Raw genomic sequence first — 11,579 nt, 5'->3', positions numbered from 1 at the left:
AGGTAGCTGCTGATCTATGGGATAGATCAGGGGTCTCTAACTTTTCGACTGACTTTTCGATTCGATATGCATCAAATATCTGGCACAGTGTTGAGGGCCAGAAAAATAAATATAAAATTTAAATAAATACATTAGAGATGGAACTTAAATGAGTAAATGAATAACAGCCCAATCCTAACGGGCAGCCCAATCCTGAGCTGCCTGAGGCGCCCCCGCTTGGCAGCACCACGAGGGCTGCCGCCGAATCCAGCGCCTCCTGCGCTACCACGGGAGGCACTTCGGGAGTAGGGGACGTTTGTCCTCTTCCCCCAGGTAAGGGAGGCAGCCCCGCAATGGGACTACTCTCTTTAGCGGCACCCAAAGGGCGCTGCTAAAGTAAAGGCACTCTTGTAAGGCATGCAGCCTCCATGAGCGTCTAGGATCCTTTGCAGCAGAGCTCCACAGATCCTCCTCCCGCCTGCCCCCAGGCACGCCTCTGGCATGCCCCTCCTCCCTGCGTCACGCCGGCCTCCCTGCCCCCTCCCCGCGACATGCTGGCCTCTCCCCTCCCCGGAACACCCCCATCCCTGCCCCATTTGCCGTTCTGCAGCCCGGCAGTCACAGGCACCACCGAGCTGCGGAACGCGAGCGCCCACCGGGCAGTGGCTCAGCGGCGGCTGGTGCTGAGCCACCTCCGGTGGGAGCCCAGTGGTAAGCCCCGCAAATGTGGCTTATAGCACATTTGCGACTGTGGTCCGCGCCGCGGAGGTGCAGTGCGGACCATAGGATTGGGCCCTAAATGGGCTCAAATGCCCAGGATTTCTCCAAGCACCGCCCAAGAAATAAAGCACACACTTAAATGGACCCCCATTCCCCCACCCCACAAGCACAACTCTGGTTATGTTTGATCCTGGCCAGAGGCTCTCAGTAGATCAGAGGCTGGTTGCGGGCCGAATAGAGACTGGCTGCAGGCCGCATTTGGCCCCCGGGCCGGGGTTTGGAGACCCCTGGGATAGATGGAAACCCTGGTTCAGCTCTCATCTTTCCTTAAAGCAAGACTAGCCTTTGCAAGCCACTCCAATTGGGAAAGAAAGCCTTCCAGGCAGGGCTGGCCTTAAGCCAATTGAACCAATTGTTCCCAATTGGGCCCTGAGCCTAAGGGGGCCCTCTGTTAGGATAATCTACTCTAGTTTGTCAAATACACACAACACATTGCAATGGACACCTAATGCCACATTACAGGCTTTAAAGAGAATTGCAACAATTTTAACTTTCTTCTGAATTCTTTAAAAATCAGTAGTGTTTGAATTTTTTTTACTGTACTACTTTCCATTCTACTAGAGTGATATGAAGTTTATAATAATATAATATAATAATATAATAGCGTATTTTATTTATATAATTTATATAATTATATAATGTATCTTATTATAAATAAAATATGCTTATATATTTTAACATATAATATATTAAATAATATATTATTATATGCTATTATATAATTATATAGTATTTTATTTGTATCTCTAAGATTCTACAGACCTTGGCTGTGAACCTGGGGCCCTGCAAAAATAATGTTTCCAATTGGGCCCTGCCACTCCTAAGGCCAGCTCTGCAGGGCTGCAGAGAGTCCATCCCATGGGCTGCACATGCATTTTAACCTCATAGAGTCTGTCCTTAGAAGAGGTTATGTTCCCCAATTTGCCTTGATTTCTGCGTAATCCATCTGCTAAAATTGAGCAGCTGAATTTGGTACTGATTCAGTGAAGTGGAGGAGTGAAAACTTCTCCTCCTCCTCCAAGGGCGCAATCCTGCCCGTCACTTGAATCCTTCCCTTCACATGCCATAAAGCATGTTTGCACTGCCTCAGGAATAAGCTGTGCTGGTGCACGGGGGTGCGCTACATCCAGCCTCCGTGGCGGCTTATGTAGTGAGCCTTACATTGGCTCGACTGGGCCGATGCAAGGCTCTGGGATGGGAGGGGAGGAGGTGGGGAGGAAGCAGGAGGGAGGCATTCCTGGATGGGGGGAGGGTGGGAGGCCTCAGGAATGGGTGGGTGGGAGGTGGGAGGTGGGGCTGGGATGCAGCACTTATGCAGCTGGATCTGCTCCAGCTTCAAGCCACTCTGCTCTCCTTGGACTTGCACCACCTCAGGAGGTAGCACAAGTTTGAGGAGATCCATAGGGGCAAGGGTGCCTTACCTGGAGATAAGGGGAAAAGTTTCCCCTTGCCTCTGGCTGAGCCACTTTGGGCCCCATCCTGTGCTGGATACATCGCAAGCCTCTTGGCTTGCCAGTTCCAGTGCAGGGTGGGATTGTGCTCTAAGTTGACTTTTTGGTAAAGGATATCCACACCCTCTTGTAGTAGCTTTCCCCACAGCATATTCAATGCTTCATGAAGCCTTGGCCACAGATCTTGTGAAAACTGTAGTAATAAATAAATAATTTTTATTTCCGTTGGTGCACAAATAGTCTACGGATTGCCGTAGAATTGAGTAGCCCCATTGCAGGCCTACTCACCTTACCTGGAGTAAAGGGACTAAAGTCCCCTTCTCCTAAGGAGGCTGCAGTGGTTGCCTGGGGCATGCTGGATGCAGTGGCAGCCATTTTCAGCACCACTGCAGCCCCACACGCCAGGCAGCTTTGGATTGGGCTGTAAGACAGTAAAAAGGAAAGAATGAAAGAGGGACAGGGCCTGGGTGTAGATCAGTGAGGGATTGGAATGGAAGATTCTTAGCTAGAGAGAAGAAAAAAGTTAGCTCTTGTTTGTTGTTGTTGCGGAGATTGTGCTACGTAATCCTGGGAAAAGAAGGACCTAATACACTTCTGAACCTGTACATCTTACTATTGAACTGGCAACCACAGAAACCCAATTAAAGATTTTTAACCACAATTTTGAATCTTGCTTTTCTATGCCACCTCCAGGTCTTAGCAAGCTGTCTTGTTTTACCTACCCTATTTAATTCATCTGTTGTTGTTAGCTACATGTCAGTGTGATTACTGGAACCCACCAGTGTGGGTGTAGTAGAGAGTAATACTAGAGTGTCTTTAGCACTTGCCTGATTTGTTCTTGCATTATTGCATACCTTCTGGGAAGTCTGAATGAACCTTTTTGGAAACTTGCCCTTATAGGTGGGCATTGCAGGATTCCTACTGGGACTAAAGCACTATGCTGAGTGCTGTACAGAATAATTCTGCTTTGAGCCTATAGTGGTAGTGCAATGCTTCCAGTCCTAAAGAGCCTAATTAGCATGGAAAGAACCAATCCACTCTCCTATCCCTCTTAATAATCAGCATTTTGCTAGAAAAATAATAATAACAATCTAATTTTTGTTTATTTTATCCTGTGGCATCTTCTTGAGTTAATTCATGTGCTGATATCCAGCTGGTTGTAAGTATTCCCAATTTGCTCCAGTAAGACTTGTATCTAAGATTTACTTGTATTTATCTTCTATCCCAAAATCCAAATCCATTATCCCAACTTAATTCTACAGCATGAGCGCCTGTTGACCCAATTCTTACTAACTTGGTTCAAAAATCAGCACCATATCCTGCCCCCGCATGCCTTTCAGCCTGAGCCCAGGTATGTTTGTTGTTGTTAAGTAGTTAAGTTGTGTCGGACTCTACATGACCCCATGGACCACAGCACGCCAGACCCCCCTGTCTACCACTAACTTCTGGAGTTTGTTCAAATACATGTTCATTGCCTCTCTGACACTATCTAACTATCTCATCCTTTGCTGTCCACTTCTCCTTTTGCCTTCAATTTTCCCAGCATCAGGGCCTTTTCTAAAGAGTATTCCCTTCTCATAAGATGACCAAAGTATGTTTACTTGGCGCATGTTTACAAAATATGTAAAGTATGTTTACAAAGTATGCTTACAGGTGTGTTTACTTGGCTGTAAGTCCCATTGAACTCAAGGGGATTTACTCCAGGGCAAGTGCACAAAGGACAACTCTCTCAGTCTTTTCTCAAGATGACCCCCCCCCCCCCCACTGTCCATTCTGACTTGACCAAAGCCAATGGGTATAGGGTACAGTACAAGCTTTTGATGTATGCAGGTTAGCATTTCAGAGTTCTGTGTAACTCTTCGAAATCTGCAGTTCTGTTTTGCCAGACCTATTGCTCTGCCTAAGGCTTAAGCACCTGCGCGAAAGGGAAGTTTGCAGGGAAGCATCTCCAAATGCTTTGTGATAAAACAGCACCCACTAGTGGAAGATAAAGATTTAGCGGCTTTGACCCATGTGCCTTGGTGGCTTCCAGATTAGACTGCGGTCGTGTGCTCTACGTGAAACTGCCCTTGAAGATGATCTGGAAAAAGCAGCTGGTACAAAATGCCACTGACTATTGACAGCTGTGGACTCTCAAGGACATATTACGCTTGTTCTGAAACAGCTCAACTGGTTGCCAGTTTCTTTCCAGGCTGAATGTATATTTGCTCTTGAGCTCCAGACTGGCAACCTGGGCTTGGTTTAGTTGTGGACTCTCTGGGCTGTCCTTAGAGCAAGTACAGGTACAATCTTGGTATCCATTCCCAGACCCCTAAGAACATAAGAACATAAGAACAGCCCCACTGGATCAGGCCATAGGCCCATCTAGTCCAGATTGCTGTATCTCACAGCGGACCACCAAATGCCCCAGGGAGCACACCAGATAACAAGAGACCTCATCCTGGTGCCCTCCCTTGCATCTGGCATTCTGACATAACCCAATTCTAAAATCAGGAGGTTGCGCATACACATCATGGCTTGTACCCCGTAATGGATTTTTCCTCCAGAAACTTGTCCAATCCCTTTTTTAAAGGCGTCTAGGCTAGACGCCAGCACCACATCCTGCGGCAAGGAGTTCCACAGACTGAACACACGCTGAGTAAAGAAATATTTTCTTTTGTCTGTTCTAACCCCCCCAACACTCAATTTTAGTGGATGTCCCCTGGTTCTGGTATTATGTGAGAGTGTAAAAAGCATCTCCCTATCCACTCTGTCCATCCCCTGCATAATTTTGTATGTCTCAATCATGTCCCCCCTCAGGCGTCTCTTTTCTAGGCTGAAGAGGCCCAAACGCCGTAGCCTTTCCTCATAAGGAAGGTGCCCCAGCCCAGTAATCATCTTAGTCGCTCTCTTTTGCACCTTTTCCATTTCCACTATGTCTTTTTTGAGATGTGGCGACCAGAACTGGACACAATACTCCAGGTGTGGCCTTACCATTGATTTGTACAACGGCATTATAATACTAGCCGTTTTGTTCTCAATACCCTTCCTAATGATCCCAAGCATAGAATTGGCCTTCTTCACTGCCGCCACACATTGGGTCGACACTTTCATCGACCTGTCCACCACCACCCCAAGATCTCTCTCCTGATCTGTCACAGACAGCTCAGAACCCATCAGCCTATATCTAAAGTTTAGATTTTTTGCCCCAATGTGCATGACTTTACACTTACTGACATTGAAACGCATCTGCCATTTTGCTGCCCATTCTGCCAGTCTGGAGAGATCCTTCTGGAGCTCCTCACAATCACTTCTGGTCTTTACCACTCGGAAAAGTTTGGTGTCGTCTGCAAACTTAGCCACTTCACTGCTCAACCCTGTCTCCAGGTCATTTATGAAGAGGTTGAAAAGCACCGGTCCCAGGACAGATCCTTGGGGCACACCGCTTTTCACCTCTCTCCATTGTGAAAATTGCCCATTGACACCCACTCTCTGTCTCCTGGCCTTCAACCAGTTCTCAATCCATGAGAGGACCTGTCCTCTAATTCCCTGACTGTGGAGTTTTTTCAGTAGCCTTTGGTGAGGTACCATGTCAAACGCCTTCTGAAAGTCCAGATATACAATGTCTACGGGTTCTCCCGCATCCACATGCTTGTTGACCTTTTCAAAGAATTCTATAAGGTTCGTGAGGCAAGACCCCTGTGGATACAGAAACCAGAGGATAATAAAATCCACTGGTTCTGATTCACTGGGAATTTGAATGCGACTTGAACCTTGTTCTGGTAGCATTTGGAGCCTTTCTGAGGCCCACAGACCGCATGGGTGTGTGTGTGTTCTTGCTTATCTTTTTACAAATATGTTTTCACTAACATATTTGGAGCCAGAGGGATTTGGAACAAGTAGATTGGGTGGGGAGAGAGAGACTGATTTTATGTGCAGTCAGTGGGCTGAAACACACCTAACTCTTAAATAAGGTTTGGCTTTGAGAACTGTTCAAGGCTTTACACTATGGCAAAATGGAAACTCAGAATTAGGATTTCCACAGCAGGAGCAATGATGTCTCTACTGCAGAAGACTGGACTGTGCTTTGGAGACCAGATTGGACTTGGACTGGAGGTGTCAGACCTTCACCCATGGAGTTAAGTGGAGTTTTGGGGAGGGAAAGCCTCTGGACAAGAGGACTTGCAGGGAGTGTCTGTATTTATAGCAATAAATTTTGTTAGTTGCTATAGATAAGGAGTTCCCTGTTCATTCCTTTGCACACCATAGCTGTTGTTCCTAGAGATAAAGAGGGTGTTAATTAGCCAAAAAAGCGGGCATTAGAAGGGAGTTGGGATATTTGGACGGGACAAATTGGCGTAGTTGGCAGGAGTTGAAAATTGGGACAGAACAATATGTAGCATTTAGCAGCACTCTAACATACCTTTTATATTTATCTGAGATGTTATGAAATTCACTTTTGCAATATTAAAAAAAAACTGCAAAATTTTGCAATACTGTATTTTAAACAAATATTTATACATTTGTTTGAAATTACTGCAAACTACTCCAAGAGTCTGGGAGGGGTTTAGTAGATCTTTACATGAAACACAACAACTTTGAAAGTTGAAATAAGTGGCAGGAGAAGAAAGTACTGTTAGTGAAGAAATTTTTAATCGATTTTTAAAAATTGTATAGGCTATGAGGCTCTTGCAACTTTAGATTTTACCACTACACCACTGCTCAGAACACGTAGTTAACTCCCAACTATGGACCATAACTCTTTAAGACTGGGGAAAAGACTGAGGTTAGTAACAAATCAAGAAAGCCCTGGAATTTGCCTTTGCTTCCAGCACCATCTGCTGTCTGAATTCAAAGCTTGCATATTTCTACTGATTTTTAGTGTACTTTTCACCCAGATTTAGGGAGGATAAAAATGAAGTTGAATGCATAACCACCACCAGCCGAACCCAGTTGAACACAGGAAAGCTATAGAATGAAACCACCATGACATCCACCATTGCTAAGTGAGCTATAGAATGGTATTTGCATGCAGTTGGCACCAAATGCTGTTGGATGGAGCCAGCTGCTAAGACAAGGTTCAGCACTGCCACTACCACCCACAGAGCTGAAGTACAGACTGGGAAGAAGAAAGAAAACAAAAGAGACATACTGCTATCATCCCCATCATCCCCAGAAATAAGCCATCCCTTGAAACTTTATAGGACTTTGGGCACAAGCCTAACCAGGTCTACTCAGAAGTAGAAAAGTACTTTGTTCAAGGGGGCTTACTCTCAGAAAAGTGTGGTTAGGATTGCAGCCTTTTACACCCACTTCTCTGAAGCTGTTAACACCCTCCCCTTTTTCACCACATGTGTACTAGGCAGAGAAAAGGGATATGTGCTCAAAACAGGGCAGCACTAATTTCTTATACCACATAAAAGATGGAGAATGGTTGCCTTACTTGAGGGGGAATGGGCAGCCCAATCCTATCCTTGGTGACGCCACTGGGTGCAACGATGGCAAAATGGCAACTGCTATATCCAGCAGTCCGGCAGAGGCCCTGCTGCTGGAGGTCTCCTTGGGGGAACAGGACTTTTGTCCTCTTCCCCCAAGTAAGGGTGCAGGCCCTGCAATAGGGCTACTCAAGTCTGCACCGGCTTTGCAGACTGACATGGAGGATAGGTTCCTCTTCCTGCCCCAGAATGCCTCCCCCCACCTGGTGCACTTACCTATTGCTGGCGGCTGTGCAGCGTCCTCCAGCCAGCGCTGGGCCCAGCACCAACTGGCACTGGCCTGACGCCGGCTCTCCTTCCTCCCCAGGGGCCGCTGATGTGCTTTACAGCATGTCTGTGACGCCCAGCACCAGCACTGGAGCTCAGCGCTGGTGCTAGGGCTGTTTATGATTGGGTCCTCCTTAGTCATGTTTGTCTCTTGTTTTAAGATGGGGAGAAATCAGCAGTGATGGAGGAATATAGCCTTCCAAGAACTAAGTATTAAGTGTTGCATAGCAGAAGATTCATTAATGATGGGGCAACTTTCAGTTCTTTATACATAATAATGATGTCACAGACAGTAATCTGTACTTGTAAAATGCATGTACAATTGCATTCCAGTCAGCACTTGCTATTACAAGTGAATATAGTGGCGTCGCTAGGGGGGTGCGGGCCGCACCGGGTGATGCGCACGAGGGGATGATGCGTACTGGGGGGGGTGAAATGCTAAAATCGTGGTGGTTAGGAGTAACCCCATCATATTATATACTGTTGGATGCAGAATTTTGAGCGGAATGCAATGCAAAAAACCAGAGTGAAATATCTCCTTTGTATCAAAAGTTAGGGCCAAAAAACCGGAGAACAAAAAATGCATGGATCCCTATGGAAAGTGAAAGTGAGCTGTATCGTGTGTTTACTCGTGAGTAGGCGAACTTGCCTTAGTCTGTCGGAAAGGGCAGGCTGAGAGGAATCCAACGACACCAGAATGGTCCTGATCCAATGAATGCAGCCCAAAAAAACACCTGAAAAGGAAGTCCCTCCCTCCAAGCAGATGAAGAGCCCTATGGAAAGCTAAACTAAGCCTCATGGTCATGTTTACTCATGAGTAAGCAAATGTGCCTTGGCTGGTGTGGAAGATCAGGTGAAGGAGAGTGCAAGGCTACCAGAATGGTCCTGATCCTATGCACCTGGAGCTCAACAAGTGCTCCAGAAGGCAGTCTCACCCCCCCCCCCACACACACACACTAAAAAGGATCAAAACAGAGGCTTCAGCTGATAAGGTGAACCTTTTTGAGACTTGCAAAGCCAGGTTGGTCCTGACAGTGATCTGGTTTAAACAGAAGTTCTTAAATTGAACTGGGCACTGGGTAGAGCTGAAAACCTTACTGGTTTTGGAGGGGGGTGTTATTGCAGGCAGGCTACAGAGGAAATTTACTTGGTAAACCAGGCTGGCTTCTGCTTATTTAATTATTTGTTTTACTTTAACTATTTATACTTATTTATTTTAATTTGCCTGATGATGTCACTTCCACCATGACATCACTTCTGGTGGGCCTTGGACAGATTGTCATTCTAAAAAGTGGGTCCCAGTGCTAAAAGTTTGAGAACTGCTGCAATAAGGTGTTAGTAAGTTGACACCCTTGGGGGGGTGACACCACTAGTGACCAAAATAACTTAAAATCACTGTTTGGAGGAATAATACCATCATGTTATATATCAATCAATGCATAATTTCATGCAGAATGCGTTCTATCTTTGTTCTATCAAAAGGTACCAAAAAAACCAGTAGGGGGCGGTGTGATGTTACATCTCCACACCCACCACTTGGGGTGGTGGTGCACTGCATGGAGGGTGACACGCTGGCATCCTGCATCGGGTGACGCAAACCCTAGTGAAGCCACTGAGTGAACATGTGGGGGTAGAATGAGGGAGAGAGTACATGATTATGGTTTTGAACACTATGAAAATACAGTATCACCACAAGTGCCACAGTGAAGGAAAATGCCTGGCTTCTCACTTCTGGCTCGTTAGCTAGCATTGAACTGATAATCTGAGATTGATTATTGCCATGGCAGCCGAATCTGCTTTAGGGCAAGGACAATTCTGGGGAATAAAGCTTATCACCTAATCCCAGTCTTCTGGGCAGCACAGTTACCAAGGTTTAATGCAAGTCAGAGGGCCAAGTACAGCTGAGCAGGTCCAGGAGGAAACAACAAAAACTAGGAGCGGGTCCATAGAACAGTTGCACTGGGCAACAACTGAATATTATTTAATAACCTGGTTGCCCTGCCCTTCTTGGTATGATAGAGCAGTGGTCTCCAAACCGCAGCCCACTGAATCACAAGATTACCTGTCCTGGCATGGCACAGCAGTGGCAAAGGCTTTCAGTTGCATTCTGCAGCCTCCTCTTTTCACAGTCAATCATCTTCATAGCAACTTGCACCAGGCAGCTGCTTCCACTGCCCTTCGCCTCAGCATGCTCTGTGCCCCAATTTTCCAGAGGAAGTGACTGTCTGGCACAAGTTGTTGTGAAGACCACTGCACCCAAACAGGTAATCTTATGACACTGGATCCAGCCCATGGTTTGGAGGCCCCCATGGTAGAGGGATAGTACTAACCATAGTTTCAACTGAGATTCCTCCTCCTTAGTAGAGTGCTGGAATAGGTTGCTACCAGTTGAGCTCTGCACTGTCAAGTCAAAGTTATGGTTCTTGCTTGCTTTCATCCCTATCTTTGAGATCCTGATGATGCTCTTGGGAGATACAGAGTTGGAGGAGGGGAGGGATGAGTCCACTTGGGGCATGTCAAGTCCCCAATTCTGTAATTTACCTGGGTGGCTTTTATCCTGGGATATAGTTCAAGGCTTCCTCAGGTGCCCTGATCCTCATTATGTGGCCCTTGGTGGGGTTGCCCTCTGATGATGAGGTCTAATCTGACTGCAGGTCTAGGAACTGGCAGATCCTGAGAACATCCAGGCCCTGAATCTTCACTGTATAATTAAGACAAAATAATAGTATTATTTAATTCTAAAAACAAAGTCAAGAAAAGGTAGAAATTACTCACATCTCTAAAAACACTGTACCCAAGGAAAGGTCATAAAAGGAAAGTATTTGCAGATGAAACACATCAGGCATCTGTAGAATTCTTCTAAAGTTCCTGAAAAACACAAGGGTCTGATCTCATCCATCTTGCGTCTGAATATTTGCACAGGGGAGGAGAAGATATCCTGCAAAATCTCTGCCAGATTTTGGAAGCAGATGTTTCTGGTGGGATTTGGGGGAATCATCTCTTCAGAAGCATCTGCACTTTCTCCAGCCCATTAAAAGGGTGGACACATGTTTTGTACAAACTCCAACAAGCTAGGAACAGAATTCCTTAGTTAGAGTTACCTAAGAAACTCGCTGTCTCTGAAGAAAATTTATTGTGTGGAATAATACCAATACCTCCACTTAGGTCAGTGGTATTCAAACTGGGGTGTCGCGAACTCCCCAACCTGTGGGTCCTGACCTCTGCCCCCTTAAGGGGCAGGGGCAGTCAGGAGACAGGGGGAAGGCAGCAGATCGCGCCGCTCAGGGGGGCTGCAGGGGCTTGGGCGCACTTGCCCAAACCTCCTGCAGCCTCCCGGAGGTGTGGGAAGCCCTACGCAACCTTCGGCAGGACTCCCCAGGTCAGGAAAAGTGAAAGCAGAGCCATCGCGCCCCGCTCCGCAAAACCGGAAGCGGAGCACGATCGCTCCGCTTTCCCTTCTGACGGGGCTGCAGGGACTGGGATGCACTCACCAGTCCCTGCAGCAGCTGTCCCTATGTGTGGGGAGCCCTGCGCAAGCGCCTGCAGGGCACCCCAGGTCAGGGAAAGGGAGAGTGGGGCGATCGCGCTCCGCTTCTGCTTTTGCGGAGGGAGAGCAGATTGCTCCACT

Source organism: Tiliqua scincoides, chromosome 5 (assembly GCF_035046505.1).
Source record: "Tiliqua scincoides isolate rTilSci1 chromosome 5, rTilSci1.hap2, whole genome shotgun sequence".
Classification (NCBI taxonomy): Eukaryota; Metazoa; Chordata; class Lepidosauria; order Squamata; family Scincidae; genus Tiliqua; species Tiliqua scincoides.
The sequence above is the reverse complement of the archived record's forward strand: the minus strand, read 5'-3'. Positions refer to the sequence as shown.